The sequence below is a fragment of the Seriola lalandi genome, unplaced genomic scaffold (genome assembly GCF_002814215.2).
Source record: "Seriola lalandi dorsalis isolate HSWRI2012SDOR001 ecotype SW California unplaced genomic scaffold, Sedor1 jcf7180002054505, whole genome shotgun sequence".
NCBI lineage: Eukaryota > Metazoa > Chordata > Actinopteri > Carangiformes > Carangidae > Seriola > Seriola lalandi.
Window position 1 is genome coordinate 83,963 of NW_019525058.1, and position 6,603 is coordinate 90,565.

The following is a 6,603-nucleotide window of genomic DNA, read 5'->3' on the forward strand; positions in this document are numbered from 1 at the left end:
CACACACACACACCCCCCCACCTCCTTTTGGCAGTGTTGTTTATTTGCTGTTGTGTTGGAAGAATTCAGGTTGTGCAAAAAAGCGCTGATAGCGAGCCACTGGGAGGCTTGGCTTGCGCTATTTCCACTGCAAGAGAAAGCAGAGAGAGACAGAAGAGGGCCCAGCAGACTGAGGAAAAAAAACATACAAGGCCGGTTATGCAGAAACACAGATTTAATGTAAGGCTTGGCTCTCTGTTATAAGCAGGGGAGAGAGGAAAAAGCTGGTCTGGACCGGCAGGAAGAGGGAGACGGAGAGGAGAGGAGACGAGACGAGGGAAGAAGCAGATTCCCATCCGACGGCCCTGAGGGACGCCTGTTACCCCCACATGCAGAACTCAGAGGGGCTTTGGGAGGGATTCAGTCCAGTAGAAGTCACTGGCCCCTGGGGTTGAGTGGATCGTCTTTCTGGGTGCGAGGGGACGGTTTCCCCTTCTGAAGCTGCTCCTGTCCCCTCTTTGGGTAAACAGTGCTATAATACACTGAATTAACAACACATGCCCTGGGGAAATCAGGCCTCTCTACAATAAATTGGCAACCCCACTCACCCACCACCCATGATTTTTATGGTTTCAAGCTCAATAACACAGTTATTATTAAATCATGTTTACTGGAATCACTTGCATGTCCTTGACTTCACTGTATACGTATTGGGCTGTGATTTCAGATTTGGCTTTTTACCCTTTTGGGTGAACTCATTACATTACGTGATATTTCATAAGCAGTTATTGATTGTAGCTGAGGGCTATAGAAATTCAGCAGAGCCTTAGGTTTGTGAATCTGTGCAGAGGAATTGTATTACAGCTTTAAATCCATGTAAAAATAGCATTTGTTTGTTCAAATATATCACTGGATGCTCAGTTCATCGGTCGCCCATGTAGCTGTGCTTCTCCCTTGGAGGTCTTTACTTAGGCAATACATAAAACATCAAGCATGTAAGCAAGAACGACTGTTCATCAACACAACGTGCGGTGTGAAAAGGGGGATACGATTCTTGCCGAGCCACATTAAAGAGCTCTCCAAAGTCTCTGATTCTGTTTGTTCTGTCGTCTCTGCTGGAGACCAGGTAGGAACCCCTTAACTGTGGCTTCTCACCCGCCGCTTAATCTTACCCACAATCACATTTAGTGACAGGAGCACAAAGCCGTCCAGCGAGCCCAACAAGGCTCTGCTATTATGTAACCACGGACAGCTGGGCTTTCAAGGGAGGGGTGAACCCCCCCCCCCCATCCGTGTGGCAGCACTTTGTGTCAACCAGACGTGACAGTCGAGAAAGGGCCTGGGTAGAGAAAGGGTATTATCAGGCCAGGCAGAGGCATATAGTCCCAATACCAAATGCAGTGATAGAGTGATAGAGTGAACAGCAGTGTAGGCACAACACTAACATTTCCCCCAGATCCTTTATCAAATGTCCTGTAACAAGCTGACACTTGATAACAAGTGCTGGGGCCATCAGACGTCTGCAATAGTAATATAATCAAGAAAATATAAACAAAAATCCATATATATTCTTGGCTCCGGCTGCACGATTCTTCCCAACGGGTTGACAGAAATTATGGTTTTCTATTTTGCATTAAAAGGATGAGAGCATTTTATGTCTTTTAAGTGCATCCAAAAATGTTCCTGGTTGCATTTCAACTAACTGCACCTCAATGCATATTTCTGCTTCCTAAAAAAAAAAAAAAAAGTGGGAACGAGCACATGTGCATGGGTTTGATGTCTCCTTGCTCCAAAGGGGGTGATTTCTCCCCATTGCTTTTCCTAATATGTCATCTCTTTGAAACGGTGGCACATGACACTGAACACAGAGGCACCCAAATGTTTGATTAAACTGTGCGTCGCCTCCCTTTAGGCTGACATCTCCAATGGCTCTTTGATGCTCTGAACACACAGTGGAGCCAAAGGACCCAGAATATCAGGGGGGATAAATTGACAGACGGTGTGTTGATTTTGCTACCCTTTCCAAATAATTCCCTGTTGTTCCAGGGAGGAATCATTATCAGTGGCGGTATTCCAGGGCAGACGGACCGGAGAGATTGCATGGGACGTGGGCCGCCGTCTAGATACTGCAGATCTAAACATGTCTGTGGTCACACGGACCTGGCCTTCAACGTGCTCTTAAGCCAAACTGGCTCTGGTTTTGTTGTACGCCTGCTGGAGCAGCTCAGCATGCAAACTTGTTTATGACATCCAAAATTAATGACTGACACTCCTGTTTGTCTATAAAATCCTTGATGAGGTTAAACTTTTATGAAAGAAGACTCCTTGCGAGCAACGTAACGGAGCATAAAGGATATAATTCAACTGAAAGGCTGAGGCGAATAATGAAACATAACAGTGCATGTTGAGCAGAGTGAATGCAAACATTAAAATATATAAACAAGTTATTTGAAAATGTGTAATAAAAGGTATCACATCAGTACGAATAAATATATGTCATATTGCAAGGACTGTATCAATGTTTTTGCATTTATTTTGTACAGTAAACTATAAATCTGACTTTTTCTAAAACAGTTTGGTATGAAAGTATGAAGAAAGCATTAGTAAGCTTATTAACATTAGCGTTAGCAAGTAGATATCTGTGTTTATATAGCATATGGTTATGCAGTTTTGACAACAAACTAGCTTTAAAGTTTATAGACTAAGTGGAGGGTAGCTTCATGCTAATTCTTCCACGTTTCAACATGTCTTCCCTGGACTTTTAATGGTGCAGAGGCTTCAGGGGCATCACACATAACAAGAATCTGCCCCGTTTTATATCTGTGGGGCATTTTGTGGAGTGCTGACTGACCTTTGGGGCTATTCTTGACACAAAGATGTCCCAGTTTACTGCCCACCAGTATAACCAGTTCCACTCCCCGTGTAGCTGGTGTCTGGCGCTCTCACAGTTGAGCTAGAGATTGTCAAGTCTAGATAGAGGTCACAGTACAGAAACCGTTCCCTCCAACACACAGGCACTTCATTAGCATACAGAGGCAAAAAAAGGTGAAAAACTACTACAATATGAAACATTTTACAGTCTCATTTTAGCGTGATATATTCGTTAGACAGTGTAGAGTACTATTATTCTTTACTTCTTCGTTTTTCCACTTTTAAAATGTGTTTTTACTTCAGATTAAAATCAAAATCCAGTCCGTGTTTTCCGCGAAGCCGGAGCCTCAATTTACTGTGTGTGCTTTCAGCGCCGCAGCACTCACTGGCAACCTTAAGGATTCCTCCGCGGCTCACTTGTGTGTGCGTGTATGTGACTCTTGTTTTACAGCCCAAAACGACAAAGTTTTCACCCGGTACGTCACGTAAAACAAGCTGCAATAGTTCATTTTGATCGTCTTTTCACTGGATACTAAATATAATACGTTTCAACATCCGCAGGGCAGGTTTAGGGAACTTGGTGCACTATTTAGCCCCGGCTGTCCTGTCTTTCTAACGCATACAATACATTCCAGTGTTGTTCCGCGGTGTGACAAGGCCCTGCCTGCCTGCTGTTCCTGTAAACTCCCGCCTTGACTCAATGAGCGAGAGAGGCAGAGAGACACAGCGGCAGAGCTGAGTGAGAGAGAGAGAGTGGAAAAGCCCTATAAAACAAGCAGGCCTACAGCACCCACACTGGAGTTCATATTCCATTATAGAGCACACACCAAGTTTGCTGGGTATAATGAACACAGTAATCAAATAATAAAATAATGACTCACACATATCGGTGGAGAAATCTCAATTTACCCAACAAAACTGCCTGAATAACAGATTATCCAGTCCTCACTGTCCACTACATTAAGTGCTAACAGGCAACAAATGAGTAGCTACTAAATACTGAAGTATGCATTTACAAAAAACCCTTTATTAATAGGGCTTTTTAACTTTTGTTAGTCTTATAATGATAAGAGATGATGTAATATAATGGGATTTTAATAGAGTATATTATGCATTCCCATATTTGCAAAGTAAACATGTCCTTCAACTGACATTAAAACCCAAACTGGTGTTTTAATTTCTGAGTAGTTTGATCAATTTTGGTGACTAAACCTTAGAGAATCTAATAGGCTATCTAAAATAAGGCTCTCCATTAAAAAGTCGCTCCTTAATCTTCCTATCATATTCCTGTAGGGACTTTAAAGTACATCTGTGCCACTCAAATGTGGGTTTGTAGTGCCTTTATCTTAAATTTTTATCACCTATCATGTCACTAAAATATTCCCATAACATGGGTTTTATGGCTTGTGCGGCTGCTGTGCGACCCTGAATTTGTTATAGGATTACTTTTGTGGTTTTCCTTGGGAGCTGCTCAAAAGAAGCAGCTCCTTAGTGGCTTAACCGTCAATTAATTTCCGCCCAGGTTCAGTGTAGTGAGATGCGGTTGCACGATGGCCGATGCTCTCGCAGTCTGATTGCGTGCAAAACCAGATTCCTCTGCCCCTAAGTGACAGTTTATGGTCTTCGGTTTGGTTTGGCTGGAGATTGCCAGATTGCCAGGCAACAAAACTACCCCGACTCCTGAATGAAACAGCCATCTGTTCCATAGCCCGGTAAAACTGAATTAATTTGACAGAGGGCCTAATCCTGGAATTCAGCTGTAGATTGAATTTTTAGACCAGAGTAACCAAAAAAAAAAAACAAAAACAAGAATAGGTTGCATCAAAGAGTAGACAGCATGAGAGGATGAATACGCACCAACAGCATTGCTTAGTCACACCTTCACCGCACACTTCCACAAAGGTAGGATGCATGCAACTTTAAAATGACAGTTCTCAAACTGAGAGAGGATGAATGAAAAAACAAAGGAGAGGCTATTGTTTCCGCCGACTGCAAAGCAGGTCATAGCATACTAATCCCCACGCCTGGGCTGCTACACACTGAATACTGGCCATTCCTTGCTATTCATATGCACGTGTCTATTTAGAGCCAGAAGACTTTGCAGAACTGACATGGGTGAGAACATGTTGGACAACAAACCCAAAGGAATGAGAGGAATTAGAAACCAAGCTAAAAGCTGCTCGTGTGATCGCTGCATTCAGGTGATCGGGGTCCGACCGGCTCCTGTCTACATGTCGGTGACCTTTTCCCCCTACAGATTACCCCACTGCCCTTGACCTGCTGCACGCCGAGGCCACGGCCCTTTGGCTCGCAGGTCAACCTCTCCTTCCAGTGTCTCCCTGCTTTATCCTTCCTGCTTCATGCCTGTTAAACCTATATGGATTGTTTTACCCTCCGATCCACGGGGGTCACACAATACCCATTGAGCGGGAGAGGTCAGAGGCTCGCCACTGCGACCTGAGCGCGGGGCGGCTTTTTGTATGGAGCCAAGCTTGTATCCCATTCTCCACCCTGGCTCAAATCATGTAGCTGCAGCGCAAGGCACACTTCTGGGCTCACACTAAATCAGCTTCATAAAGGGCGCAACAACAATGGAAAAAGAGCTGATCATCTGGCTGCTGTTGTTTTCCTTCCCACACAGTTGTGTGGTTAACTTGGATGGATCACACTTTTCTCTTTTTTTTTTGTTGCAGTGATATTACACCAATGCTGAGGGTGTGTGGCTGACACTGACAGATCTACTAATACTGGCACGGTGTCAGACGCACTTCCAGGCCATCTCTCAGTCACATCTGGTGAAAGTGCACGATAACCTACATGCTCTCGCTCGTCTCAGATGTTGCCTTGTGCTCATCCAGGTCATATAAGGTGTCGCACCTTCGGTTTACCTGCAAAATTAATAACACGGACTGAGGCGCCGCGTCCTTCTCACGCCGTGGAAAACTAATCAAGAGCTGCTGTATTCAAATGGGAAACACCAGCAGAGATATGTTTGATTGTCTTATTTTCTCTCATTCTTCATAATAGGATCAATTTAAGGGTGATGATAATTGGCAAAGAGGGTCAGGAGGAAAGGGGCAGCCGTTATTTTCATAGTTGATTGTTTGCAATAAGATCCTTTTTTAATTATTCAGCGAGCCCATTCTTGATTTGGAAATTGCTTTGACAGCAAAACAAGAGTGTCTATCTCAGTCTGAGGAATGATGATGGTCTGTGAGGAGCGAACAGAACAAACAGCTCCCTCTTTTATGGCAGTAATTAAAGCAGCAGTGGGTGGAAGAGTGTGGGAAACAAGCAGAGAGCGTGGAAGACGGCTGGTTCATGGCTGCCACCTAGTGGTGTGACGGACGCAGTGCAGGATAAGTGCAAAGTGCTTTGTTTTATGGATTTGTCTGTAGTTACACTGTGGTATGCATTGAATAGGATTGTGCAATGATATTATGCACAGCGGAGACTTTGTGAGGAAGGAATTGAACCTCTCACAGAAATCCCAGTCACCTTTCCTGAACCCCGCGCTCGCTCTTCAGCAGCATGCGAAATCACCCACGAGCAGTATCTCTCCAGGATCTCTCATTTCTTACGCTATGAATGGCAAAAATAATTGAATAGGGTGACCCACACTTGGCAGCTGAAGAGGAGGATGGATTTTGATCCCTGTAATAAGTTGGACTCAATAAGCGCTGCAGGAAGCCCCAGCTTGGCTCCAGCAGGAGAATGACTGGGTCAGATTAAGGTTGAGGAGTTTAATTATGA

The 6,603-nt window shown here is 44.2% G+C and overlaps 1 long non-coding RNA gene across 1 annotated transcript; it reads right to left on the reverse strand.

Annotated features, from left to right (window-relative positions):
* Positions 1 to 196: 196 nt before the first annotated feature.
* Positions 197 to 2,937, reverse strand: LOC147818732 (uncharacterized). The gene is made up of 2 exons (XR_015437684.1): positions 2,831 to 2,937; positions 197 to 1,318 (listed from the first exon to the last, which is right to left on the reverse strand). It is a non-coding gene; the product is annotated as an uncharacterized LOC147818732 (long non-coding RNA).
* Positions 2,938 to 6,603: the final 3,666 nt, after the last annotated feature.